The sequence below is a fragment of the Cryptomeria japonica genome, chromosome 6, assembly GCF_030272615.1.
Source record: "Cryptomeria japonica chromosome 6, Sugi_1.0, whole genome shotgun sequence".
Taxonomy (NCBI): domain Eukaryota; kingdom Viridiplantae; phylum Streptophyta; class Pinopsida; order Cupressales; family Cupressaceae; genus Cryptomeria; species Cryptomeria japonica.
The window spans coordinates 139,013,814-139,028,449 of NC_081410.1; positions in this window are offsets into that span (position 1 = coordinate 139,013,814).

The following is a 14,636-nucleotide window of genomic DNA, read 5'->3' on the forward strand; positions in this document are numbered from 1 at the left end:
AAAGTCACCGTTAAAAGGAAAAGAAATTTATAGTATGCATACTTCATGTTTTTAAAATAAATTCCAGTTAAATGATCAAAGAAGTATGTAGTTCTGAAGTTAATGACTGCAAGGTTTTAAAAGAATTTATAAAACAGTAAGATGCATGATAATGGTTCAGTGAATGCTATAAAACTGATGGATCTAGATGTAGTTCCTAGATCCGAGAATCCTTTGTCAAATCTGAAAGAGATCAATAGAGAAATTATAATATGTCTTCAAATGATCCAAGACAGATTTGTCTGGTTGTTAAAAGGGAAAGTAAGGACAAGAAAAAAAGAAGAATCATCATATGTTTTCTATGGAAGATTTTTAGCTACATTAAATGAGTTTCCAGTTGATGCTAGACCCCATGAGTCTGTTTTGACTAAATTATTTTTAGAGCTTGATGAGCCTGACTCAATTAATTGGTCTACTACCTTAAGAGAAGAAAGTGTTGTATGTATTAAGGAATGGATATATGAGATTGAAAGAGTGAAATATGAAAATGTACACAAGATTGAGGACAATGAGGGAGATGAATCCGTGAGTGGATATGCCTCCTATGATGCTGAATGTGATTATTCTCAGTATGACAGTTTATATGTGTATTCAGAGCGAGAAGAAATTTGTGAGAATAGTGATTGTTCAACTAATCATGAGCCCTTTGAGGTTTCATATTTTAATGATATGGATCACCTTGTTGTTAAGTTCAATCCACAAAATATTTGCAATCTAAGTTATGAAACTATGTTGCAACATATAGCAACACTTTATGAGTAGCATGATAAAGGTTATGATGTAGACGTAAGTTGTTGTAATGATGAAATAAATGTGCATAGAGACATGAGCATTGCTGATTCAATACCTTTATCAGATTGGGACAATGTTTACAGCTCAGAGGATGAAGCCAAGAAAAATGGAAATGGAGAAGGTTCACTAAGTAGTGAACAAATTTTAGAGCTCCTAGCTATTGATTTTCAGAGGTATGCATCAAAAAATGTGCCCAATCTCTCACACCCAACCAGTACATGTTTTGATACTGATGATGTTTTTGAGGGTGTGAAGTATGATATGTATGTTGATTCTTTCCCTATATTTGATTTGAGTGATGGACAAGATGAAGATGCATATATGCTTGATAGATGTGGTAATGCAGATTTATATGTTGATATGAACTTAGATTTGGTATGCATTGTGTGGATCTTGCTGTTAAAAGGCATGACAAGTCTAAATTTGTTTTTCCTAATTTGCAAGTGGGAAATGAACCATTGTCAAGTGACGATCATGTGTTTTTACTTGTGCAAAGTGCTGATAGAAATTGTGATGAACAAGACGAATTGCAGTCATGTTATGAGGAAGTTTTCCTCTCTAGTTTGCAGGATATTATTGTGAAAGAGTGTTTATTATTTTGGCAAACTAGCAATAAGGATCTGTTTGATATTCCCAACTTTCAGAGGGAGTTAGATTACTTCTCATTTCAGCAGAGAAGTGATGGTAAAAAATATGGCACTCTTTGCTCACCTAGTGACCAACCCTCTCAGCATGTGTTTGATTTTCAGAGATATCATGATTATAAACATGTTGATGATTATATTTTATGTGATCAACTGATTAGAAGTGAAAGTGTTTCTGAACAGGCAGATGTGAATGAAACTTCCAGTTTACCTCCAGTTTGTGGAAATGAAAGTCATGTGTTTGATAGAGGTAAGAATTGATTTTAGTTTTGATGGCCTAGGGCCATTTATAATTTGTAAATTTTGTACAGTCATTTTGCTTTTAGTTGTGTGGTTTTCAATAAAGTGACCTGTTGTTTGGGTAGAATAAGGAAGCCCTGTTTGTGAGAAGAGATGAGAAGTGATCCATTTTTTGGGTGGTCTGCTTAACCATAGATTCTGGATTCTTGTGTTGATCTTGCAATCAACCATCCCCAGTCAGAGCCATTGTTGGGACTCATTAAAATTGAGTCAAGTTTAGAGGCCCAATTCAAATTTTTGCTCTGCATGTCAGAAAAGTACCTAAATGAGTCAGTTTGAATAGCCTAGTTTGCAAGAGGGCAAAATGGAGCCGGTTGATTTTCAGAGGGTAAGGCTCAGGATTCATGTCCTACACCTTTCATTTGGCCTATTCAATGATGTGAAACTTTCAGAATTTAGTTTTGAGAAGTTTACAAGATACCCATTTCGAGAGGTGAGCTGAAAGTGCATTTTAAGCACAAATGCAGTTTTATTGAGTAGCCTACTTTGAGCAATTATATCTTTTTCCCTGTTGTTTGTCATTAAGAAATTAAAAATGGATTCAATTCTATGCATAAATGTGAGTCAGCCTACAAAATTTCAAGTCCTAATGAATCCATCTACTCAGTTTTCAAAGCCAAATCCATTTGCACTTTGTGTGGTTTGACTGGTCCCTGTTTCGACAGCTAGTCGGAGCCCTATTTCGCACGTGTGTAAGAGTTGCCTCAGTGGGTGTCATGCCAAAATTTTTCTTCCGGGTTAATGCTGGTATAAATGACAAACTATGTTTCAATTTTCAAGCCTCTACCAATCCGTGCTATATCAGTTAATGTAGCCATTTTTGTGAGCGCATTATTTGTATCTTGTCAGTCTTGTGATCGAGCTGAGATTTTCAAGTTTTAGTATGAACTTTAAGGTACCTATGTTTCAAATTTGAGGGCGTATGGAGGTCGTTTGATATTTTTGAAAAAGGCATCATGTGTTGCCAGAACATTGACTTCATCAGGTCTGCAGTGTCGACAAAGCCAGTTGGGCATTTTCAAAAATTTATATCTCTTCACTCAGGACTCGTCTTGAAAAACCGTTTGGTAGAGTTCATCATTGTATATCAGAGTACACGCCTATCAGATGGCGAGATCCAAAAAGGTGTTTTGACAGGTTTGAAAATTACATCTTCACGATTAAATGCGAAAATGTGGCATAATTGCCTGAAAGTCGCGAAACTCAGTTTAATGATCCGAAAACAATGCCAATCATTTCCAGAGGTGTGTTTGATGTCCGTGAGATATTTCAGAGGTCAGTTGCATGAAAACAATTTTTTTTTTTAGTTGGACCCACTTTTGGGCCCGACCTGGCTCATGCCTGTGCCGTATTATTTTATTGGCAACTTTGTTTAATAAAGGATTTTCAGAATATCTAAGTGTGGATTGTGATTATGAGACATGTCATAAGAGTTGAAAAGACTATAGACCTCCAGGCAATTTCAGATTGGCAATTTTAATGCCAAATCCTCTTTCAGTGATAGAGAAGAGATTAAAAAAAATGCAATTGTATTTGGGAGATGGTGTGGAATGGAGAGGGGATTGATCATTCAACAAATATAATTGGCATGTGAAATGCCAACCAACATCTACCTATGCATTAATCATGGTTTTGAGAGGTTTTAATAATGTTCAAGTAATTGAAATAGGTAGGCTCCCAGCCAAAATCCCTCCCACATGAGTAGCCCAATGGAAATATTTGAAACTCCAGGAAAATGAAGATTAACAGGTGTATATGCCAAATTATCCTACTGGAGTGTGGCATAGAAGTCTAGAGAGTGCAGTTTAAAGCTCAAGCAAATGCCAATTTTGCTTAAAACCAAATCTCACATGAAGATTAAGCATATAAATTGCAGCGAATGCTATTAGCATGAGATGGGCAAAGGCATATAAAACTTTCAGCCAAATGCATTTACTAGCAGCTCAAAATGCTCCTCCCTTGTCCAACATGGGGGTTTTCAGTTTTAAAACAAATGCAAAATGGAAAGGCATTGAAGTTTCCAGCCAATGAGAATTGGCATTGCTCTCCTCAGGTCACGTGAGCTTCTGTGAGGTGTGTGAACAAAAAATTGGAAGTTTAATGGGAGGTAAAGGTCTTCAAATTACAGCAAATGCTATTGGCAGTCAAAGCCAAAAACTCCCCTCTCACGTGGCATGCAACATCATATGAAATTATGAGCAAGTGCATTGGCATCATTCCAGTTTTCAACATGGCTGTAGCTTTGGAAGAAGTTTTCTAAAAAAGGCAACCTTCAGCAAATGCAATCAACAGTCTCCCTACGTGGTAGAAGACAAGGCAAAAACTCCACTGGTAAATGATTTTAGCAACAAGCTCCTTCCTGCCACGTGATGGCTGGAGTTGAAGGGCTGCAATTTTCAAACAAGATGGAGATCTCCTTCCTTGCTGTGTGTGGTATGGGTAAGGGTAAGGGTTTAAAAGTTTTCAAATCAAGCAAATGCAAACACTAATGTTAATCCCTATGCGTGGTGGAGGAGAATCAGCATTAAAACCAAAGCAAAGGGCATTATAATTTCCAACAAATCCATTGGCAACCATTAACACTTAGGAAAAGCTTCAAAAAGGCATTCCCAGGCTAAAAGTATTTATCCCACATTGGCTAGGAAGTGTAACTTTTTGGTATTTAAATATAAGGCTCCACCATACTATAATGTCAAAGCCTTAAAGGCTTTTGACGGACGGTGCCTGATGGCGCCCAAGGTGGGCCCACGCGTGGGCATGGATCCCAAGGTGATCGGAGGAAAAAATAGATAGTGATAGGTGGACCCCACGCAGGCACACTTCTTGAGGCAGATAGGCTAAATTTTGCAGAGAAAGGCCAACTTAACCAGCGAGCAGGTTTGGAGCAGATCAATGGTCGGCATGACTTTGCAAAGGCGAGATGCATGCATGTTAAGCCCTGTGAAATGGCGAAAAGCTCAGGTAGAGCACGAAGAGTTAATGAGTGAGCAAGTTCGGAGGATCTGACGACCTGGGTGATTTCAGAGCTTGAATATGCATGAACGTTAGAGGCTGGGAAATGGAAAAAGCCAGGTGGCCCTTAGGTGGTAGGTACAGTCAGATGTCCAGCAGGTAGGTCCCATCCCAGTGGTGATGACATGGCGCTGAGGTGGTGTACATGCGACAACCAAGTGGCATTGACAAAGTGGATGACATGGCGATGATGAGGTATCATTCTAGGTGGCATCCAGTCAACCCCATCAGCCAATTAGGTCCCGTGACGTGGCAAGGCATCAGGCCAAAAGGGAGGCAAAAAATCAAAATTAAAATCATGCTAATTACATAGTGCAAACTATATGAATAATTCAAAAATTTAAATGATTGTGCACATTTGAAAGATTAATTCGCCCAGGGTTTAATTTTTGGTCAAATGTAGAAGTATTATATATTGCCGGAAAGCTCTCGAGATAAGGAATCCAATCAGGTAGTGAGTTTTAAAAAATGTGGGATATTTTGGGAGTAGTTTCTATGGGAAAGAAGAAGATAATGAATTTCAGTTGGAGAAAGAGGACACATGGCATGTTCAGATGGATTCTGATATTTTTCCCTCTCCTTCTTATTCCCAATTCTTCTCAATTGTAGAGGTTCCAATTTTTGAGAAATTCTCTAAGGGAGATTTCCAAGAGGGCTTCCAGTTTGGTGCATTTTAATTTTATGAGTTGTAATTGTTGATGTTCTCTTTCTTTCTATCATGGAATAGATACGTTTAGCTGCAAATTCTTAGTTGCAGGCTATATATATGCAAGGCATATATACATTTCCATTGGATTGTCTTCAGGCATTTTTTCAATTTCAAGAAATTCAGTTTTCAATGGATTTTGAATTTATCTTCTCCAAGGGAGAGTGTATTTCCTATTCTTAGGCATCCTTTACATAAAGGATTTAAATTCAATGAGCAGAAATTTTGAATTTTGAATTAATGTTTGGATTTGTATGATCTTTCGATTTGAAGTTCAGATTGTATTAATGCCAGGCATTAATACAGGGATATCTTTTCAGTGAATTTGATTTGCAGCTTGGATTTCGATTGTGGCCATTTGTGTTGACTCTATGCCCAGATGAAGGCACTGATCTGTTACAATTCGAAGTTATTTGCACAAGAAATTTAAAATCCAACATCAGAATATCTTTCTTTGTTTTATGTTCTGTGGGAATATGTCCATCCATCTCATGTTTCAAAACATTGTTGAGTTGTAAGTGTAGATCTAGCCCATATGCAATACCCTCCTTGTTATTAAGTCATGGTGAGATCTATCTGTTTATGTTGATGCTGTCATAGGTGTGTAATAGGTTGAATTTTAAGCATAAAAGGTATACCTGCCTAGGTTTTGCAGAGCCTGAAGAGTAGAAGGATTCATATCCTTGTCATGTTGTCCAAGCCTCGAGGTTCTTCATAGATTGAATTGGCTACTTCATAGATCAATTGTAGGTGTTCTTGGGTTTTCACTTTTGGTGAACAACAAGATCATTCCTTGCTAAAGGGAATACCATACTTGTGTAATCAAAACTATAGAAGAGGTAAGATTTCCAAGAGAATGAATGAAAGAGAAGAAGTGCAGTACTCATTAAAGATGCCCCTCTCTAAGAAAAGAGGAAAACCAAGGAATAATTCTATGCTAACATAAGAATACCCCTATGCAAGAAAAGATATCTAATAATGAATATTGCACAAAGATAGAGATAAATGTATAGAAAGAAGAAGAAAAATAGACTTCATGTTGCTGCCCCAAAGTATGTTAAAAATGAAACAATACCACAAGTAATGATAAAGATCTCCCGTTACATGGGTTAATTATGCCATAAGGTGAAGAGAAACATCAATGGAAAACAAATGCTAAGGCACGATGTTTTTACTAAAAAATACAACTAGATCTTCTGTGAGAGAAATGTGTGCAAGATCATATTGTAGTTGAACAAATTTCTTAAATGCATAACATTTTCCAAGAGAATGTGAATATGAATCATGAAAAATGCAATATTCAATACCTTTCACTTGCTTAAGATTTTTGTTTTTATTTTGAGGAGGAAAGGAAATGCTCTTGTCATATTTCAACTTGCAATAAATTCTTGCAGCTAATATGTCAGGATGGTAAATATCGTCTTGCCATGAAGGAGAGAGTTTATTAGAAGAAGAAGTTGCATTGTCCATAATTCTAATTTTGCTACTATCTATTATGCCATTTTGAATAGATTTTTAAAAATCAGGGCAATCATCAACATTGTGGTCATGGGTTTGATGAAATGAATAAAAAGAACACTTTGAAGAAGAAGCATTCTTGTGGGCTCTCTTGATTTGTTGTTTTTAAAGGTAATCTTGAAAGTTTTGATGTCTAAGGAATTCATCCATAGAAAGAGGGGCACCACTTCCTAGGCCTCTTGTAGTATTTTGTGTAGGAGGATTTATAGGGACATGAATTCCATGTTCAGATTTCCCAATTGCTTGTCCTTTAAAGCCTTGTTTTGTAATTATATGAAAGCCACAACTATAAGAATGTTGCAATTGACTAGATGGAGGAACAAGATCATGAATTTCTTTGAAGTTTGATGTGTAAGGAGGAAAAAAAGGATTTGTAGATGAAGGAGGTGTATCATGTGAAATGACAATCTCTTTGCCTTTATCAAACTTATCCTTTTTGGAATATTGGGGAAGACCATCTTCTTCATCTAAAAGCGCATTTTTAGTGATTTCTATGCGAGGGGAAAGGTCATGAATAAAATGCATGACATCATCCTCCCTACATAAACTTTGATGTTGAAGATAAGTCTTATGAGAATAAGGAGGATCTAAAGATGTAAGAATGTTGATTTTGTCATATTTCCCCCCTTGCTCAAGGGTATGTGTAGACAAAGAAGATGAATCCATATTACTTTCCAATGCTTGCTCTCTTGTAGAAAGGTCATTGGATAAAGCATTAGATCTCATTTATTTCACACAAGATACCCTAGGAGAGGTACAAGGATTATGATCTTTAGGTTTAGGATCTACAAAAGCTTTAAGGTGATTAATATAGGAAATGCATTTTGTTAACAACATCACCATAATGCAACATAAATGATACATGAAAGCTTTGAGATCTAATTGAAAAATAATTTGGAAATCCTAACGACACAATATGGCCAAGTGCTATGAAGAAAGAGAAGCAACAGGAAATGAAAGAAACTCTTATCCGACACATGATAAATATATGTAAAAATTAATGTAATCACATGCGAAAGAGCAAGTAAATCCAGTTTATTAATTGTCATCAAAAGTCTCTTAATTGAAATCTGAATTTGCTGGAAAAGCAGATCTAAAATTAAGACATTTTTTATGAAAATTAATTTTTAAATTTGAATTTGTGGTCGACCTTAGAGAGTGTTAAAATTGATAAAGTATGCTGATTTTATGGATTTGAGCAAAAAAATATAGTCGATTCTGTCTCTCAAAATTTTGGAAAAAAAATAAAGACCGTGGCGGGAACGCACATGGTTTGACCAACTTTTTTCAAAATTTTTCAGGGATGATAGAGATTATGATTTTAATGCGAAATCCAAAAAAACAACTGATTTGGAGATGTCTAGATTGGTCAAACTTGCAGTTAAAGGCCGAAAATGAAAAGATCTTAAAAATTAGGGTTTTATGATTTAACCACTTAATTTTCTGAATAAAGAGATAGATTTGAATTGCAATTTTGAAATAGAAATCAGATTTGAAACAAGCAAGTAAAATTTTGCACCTCACAATCTTAATTTTCTCAAAATGAAAAAATAGGGTTTTTATGCAATTAACCTCTAAAGTTTGCAAATAGATCAAACTTGAAAATGAAAATTTGAAATTAAAATTGCAATTAATTAGATCTAAGAATGAGAAATTAGAACTAATGTGTAAGAAGTCGGGTTTGTTGGCAAATGCACACTCCAATGAGAAATTGTAGGTGATTGAAGGTATTGTAATTGATGGCAACCTTACAATCCTATGGCACCAGTAGGCATCGACACAGGCATAGGCACGGACACCGACACTGACAAAGATGTTTACCAACACCCTAGCCGACATGATTTTGTTCATTATATTTTGTATTTAATTGTAAAATCTTTCTCTAAAGACGACAAGGAGAATTGTAATAGGACTCATATAAGTATGAGATCTTGTAAAGCATTTGTGTAAGCAAGTAAGGAATGTAATAGGCAGATGTGAATATTAAGACAAATTTTGGAATAAGGTTTATGGAAGTTGTATGAGCTTAAATCGGTATTGAACCTAGTATAGAAGATGCTAAACCGAAGCAGTACATGATATTGGATTTGCATAATCCATTTTATAAGTCAGTGAGATTTCCCTTTTGTATTTAAGCAGTGAGCTTTAGACAGTTGGCCTTCCTGCATGTGCAGGTCCCTATTGTAAGTAATATCCATTTATTGGCCAGTGAGTGAATATTGTGGGTCATAAATCCCATTGAAGTTTTTCCCACACTAGGTTTCCTCATTAAAAATATTGTGTTATGGTATGTTTTCTATGTTGTGGTTATTGATCTTATTTATTGCATTGTTTTTGGTTTACCGGTACACTATTTTGACATGCAATTTGTTTAATAAGATTAAAAAAGCTGTTAACTGGAAAGATATTGATTCACCCCCCCTCTCAGTATCTTTGGGAATCCTAACAATTGGTATCAGAGCTTGAACCTCTATTTTCAAAAGCCTAATGGCTTGAGGAGATTCTGACACCAATAAAGATGGAAAACCTGTGAAAGCAATTGGAAACAACTCTTGCAAATTATGATGCAGAAAAGTTGAAAAATATTAAAATTGAAGATGATCTGAAGGCTGCACAGGAAATCATTCAAGGACTTCAAGAAAATCTCACTATTGCTAGGAACAAAAGAAGAGAACTTCATGAGAAGATACAAAGTGATGATGATGAAAAAGAAACACTTAATGATCTTGTAAGCAAGATGAAGCAAGAAAACACGACTTTGAGGAATGAGATGCAAGATATGACTATGAGGTTTTGTAAAGACATTGAAGACCAAAAGAAGAATGAAGATGACTTGACTAGGAGAATCAATGATGCTTGAAATGAAAATCTAAGACTCAGTCATAAAAATGATATGTTGAAGACATATATAATTCACTTGGAGTGTGATAAAACTGAACTCATGAGACAGAAAGATTTCTTAGAAAATGAGTTGGCTACTGCAAATCAACACAAGGATAAATTCAAGAAAAGTTCAGAAGAACTTGATGACATGTTGAAAAATTATAAACATAATGGAGATACTAATTGTCTCGGCTTTGAAGTTGGTGAAAGCTCTGGTACTGCAAACAATTATGATCACAGTAAACTGGTAAGACAACCTAATGCCTACAAATTTAATGGGAAATGCTTTAATCGTAACAAGTATGGTCATAGAGAAAATCAGTGTAGATCTAGAAATTATCAGAGCACCAATGCACCCACAAGTCAATGTTCTAAATGCAACAAAGTTGGTCATAATTCGGAAAATTGCAAAATGAATGTAAGATGTTATGTTTGTGGAAGATTTGGAAACTTATCTAATCAATGCATAACACATACTAACATAGGATATGGAAAAGCTATTCAGAAAAACAATGTGACTTGTTATGCTTGTAACAATATTGGACATATTGCAAAATTTTGTAGAAGTAAGGCATCATCGACAAATAACAAAGGACCCAATTTGAAAGGTAAAGAGAAGGTTGAAGAAGTAAAGCAAGAATTTTCAAAACAATGGATTAGAAAGTCAGATATGAATGTCAATGGAGCTATTCCTTCACTGGTAGAACAAAGTATCACTCCACCGGCAGGAGATTCTTCATCTAACTGAAAAGAAATCCTTTTGGGGGTATGACAATGAATTGAAAAACATGCTAGTTTACCCCCAGTTGATGGTGAGAAGTTGAATTACTTCTTTACCGGTAGATGTGTTAAGTTCCTCTTAACCGACAGGCATTTAATGTGGTAGTGGAAGGAAATGACATTATAAAGCTAGTGTTTTTCACTCTTTTTCACTCATCGAGCATTCAAATTTCCTTAGAGTGCAAAAAACCCGAGTGAAGGCATCCACAATGAGAAGTGAAGCAAATCATTCAAGCATTCAAACCTAAAGGCAGATTAAGGTATTTATACAATGGCTTCCTCCTTTGTACCTGAATTCATTGCAAACCCTATAGTAATTGAAGTGATTAAAGGCCCTAGGCCCATATTTAAAATCATTCCTAAAGTAGCGAAGAAGGATGATAGCCTAGGAGCATTTCTAAAGTACCCAAAGGAGTTGCATATGTTGAGGATCCTAGAATTTACATACATTGTGATATTGAAGAACTAGGTGCTGAAGAGATTATGAACATGTATAGGATAGTAATATGTGATGAAAATGGTAATGTAAAACCAGAACACAAGATAATTGAAACCCTAGGTTTTGTGGAGATACTTAGTATTCCCGATTTTCCCAAGAAGGTTTTAAGGATTGTATTGAGCAGAGTTCATGGGGAGTTATTTTGGTTAGATTCCATTCATAAGATAACAAAAGAAGCAGTTAGGGCAGTAACAGGCTTACCTTCCACTCGTAGCAGGCTTGACAAGACTAAAAAGGTTCCAAACGACACTCTAATGACCCTAACCGGTGCAACCTATGATAAGAGATCCCTGGGAGTCAATGATGTAAAGGATATCAATGTAAGATTCATTAGCATGATTCTTGGATACAAAGATACACATGCCAACAGATTAAACTCTATTTCTAGTTTATGTATCAAGAGTGCTTATGACTTAGTAAACAATAATGCAAATATTGAGATATGTGAATGGTTAAAAGATGAGCTAAGATACAATCTGAAGAAAATTAAGGGTGACAAGAAAGGCACATTCAGATTTGGCAACTTACTTGTATGTCTATTGCAATATATCACCAAGGAAGTTCCCGGTATTGGCAGAAAGGATTTTGGTTTTGACATTTCGGTAGGAAAACAAATTTTGGATAATCTTAATAACATGGGAGATGACAGGGAGAAGAACATAATTGAACACTTTTAGGCACTAAAGGCTAGAATGAAAATTAGGGAAAGACTCTCTCAATCCATAGTTGATAAATATAAAAACAAGATATGTTTTGTTATAAAGTAGGATGAAATATGGATGGAGGCAGTGGTTCCAAGGACAATTTGGGTTACAGAGATGGGTTATGAGGCTGATGAGAACATAATAGAAAATTATGCAAAAGCACTTCTAGAAGCCCCTAGAGAACCAACAGAAGAAGTATTTGGAAATGTAGAAACCATTGAAAGCAAAGTTCAATCATAGAAATGAATAAAGAAAACAAAACAAACAATTAGAAAAGCAACAAGACAGGCAAAAGAAATCAAGGAAGATATATTGAATATGACTAGTATTAAGGAGAGCAACTTGGAAGGATTACAACCGGAAACACATCTTTCACCGGTTGCTACCTCCTCTGACAGTGAAATACTAATTGAATTTAAAAGAGTAGTAAGGAAAAGGAAACCTTCATCGGTACCTGCTCCTACTCCTAAGAGAACAAGACAGAAACAATAGGCAGTAAGGTCTCCGACAAAGAAAATGACCCCAAGGAAGAAAAAGGAAAAACAAGTTATCCCCCCAATTGATAATCTCTTGAATGAAATAATTGAAGATGGAAACTTGTCAAATGTCAGCAAGTTGTATAACACTTTTACTAATGAAGAAAAGGAAAGCATAGAAAATAGTGTTATCCTACACTTAGACATTTATAAGAGATTCTTGATAGAAGTTGTAGATGACTTGCCCAATGACTTGTACAGAAGGTTAGATGCAAAAAGGTTAGCAATTGTGGAGCTGGACAAGAAGATTAAGGTAGAAAAATTACTTGCAGTTCACCTAGTAAAATCAATAGAATAAATTGATGAACTGATAAGTGAAGCCAATAGGACTCCATTTTCCACTGGTCATCGACATGTAGCATTAATGGCTGGCAGAGTAAATGAGATCACTGAAGAGACAACAGACAAATGGGATATCTTCTTTGTAGAAAAGGAAAAGCAAGAAGAGCTTATACGACCAAAGACCTTTAAAGCCTATAAAAAAGAAAATGATAAAGGTAAAGGTAAGGTAGGTGGACCTCCGAGCATAAAGATAACAGATAACTTGCCCCCACCTTCTGATACTCCACTGGTACAAACTATTGATACACCACCAATAACAGATAATATTGAGAGTATGGAGACAACACATGAATATACCAATCCTGATTCAGAGGTGTTGTATACCATGAATATTGACACACAAGAAGTCAACATTGTGGTTGATAAGGAAACAACGAAGAAGAGAGATGTGGCAACTGAGCCATCGACTGAGGATATTGTAGTTGAAACAAATGTTGAAGATACAGTTGGAAATGTTGAGATTGGGATTGAAATACATCCTGAACAATCAACTGATCCCCTAGTTATTGGAAAGGAAGATACCACTGATGTATACACTGAGAAACCTACTAATCAACTGACTACTGATAAATCTGTTGAGATACCGATAGTAGACAGTTCAGAGGTACTTATAGAAAAACTGGTAGTTAACACTGAGACACAATTAGAGAAATCGACAGTGGAGAGAATAGAGAAACCGAAAGAGGTACATTATGAGAAACATGAAGAGGAAAAGGTTCAGACAGAGACAGTGCCACCAGCAACAACTGAGAAACCCAAACCTTTGCTAGTAGAAATGTAGACACAAACTAACCTACTAGAGGTCAACATAAGAAAAGAGGTTACTCACACTGGCGGATTGTAAATCATTGAGGCAGCTGGACAATCTTCTGGTTCCTCCTTAACAGAATTCAGACTGACAAATGTAATAGAGGTTTTACTGGATTCCATCCAGAAGATCACAGGGTGTAATGCACAAGCATTTAAGGCTATTGATGACACTATTCCTTTATTGAAATTTATTGCACCCAAGTGTAATGTGGTAAATAAAGATTCTTTGAGTCAACTAGACACATTGTCTAAGTACATCAGCGACAATCTTTTGATAGTTGATCAAATTAATGAGGAGACGTTCAGTGAGAAAATGAACAAGGAAAAAGAAAAATTCTTTGAAAAGACAATAAAGAAATGCATGGAACAAATTGACACCCTTCTATCGGCACTAAACAAAACTTTAACAGAGTTTAAGGAGTTGTACAGAGACACCTACAAGACTGATCTTCTGACAGTGGATATCAACAAGGAAATCAACATAGCACAGAAGGAAATAAATGATATAGCTAACAATCTCATTGGTTCATCAAAACCTATATCAGTTATAGAGCAAGAGATAGCAGGTTTTGAGGAGAATTTTGAGAAATTGGAAAAGGAGAAAGAAAGAATAAAATACAAGGCTAAGGAACTCAAATGAAGACTTGGTCCGAAGCTAGACATCCTCATCTCTTTGAGAAAAGAGATTTCTGAGGCTCTTGTTCTAGGACTTAAGACACTGGAAGAAAAAATGCACATACTCATCGATACTATCCAAAGGAAAGAAGAAACATTCAAGGATAGTGAGAGGTTCACTAACAGCTTGAATTTTGCATTAGCGGATCTATATCAGATTGTAACCCACCAGTTATAGAGATCCTGAGGAAAACTACACTCAATTGATATTAATTGACAACCTTTGTCATTGATGCCAAAGGGGGAGTAGTAGAATGAGAAAAATGACTGGCAGTAGACATCATCTGCTCAGGGGGAGCACACAGTTTTGGAAGATATTTTTGGACAACACATTTTTGGATACAATTTTGACTTTTTCTCATGTGTTGCCATCAATGCCAAAGGGTGAGATTGTTC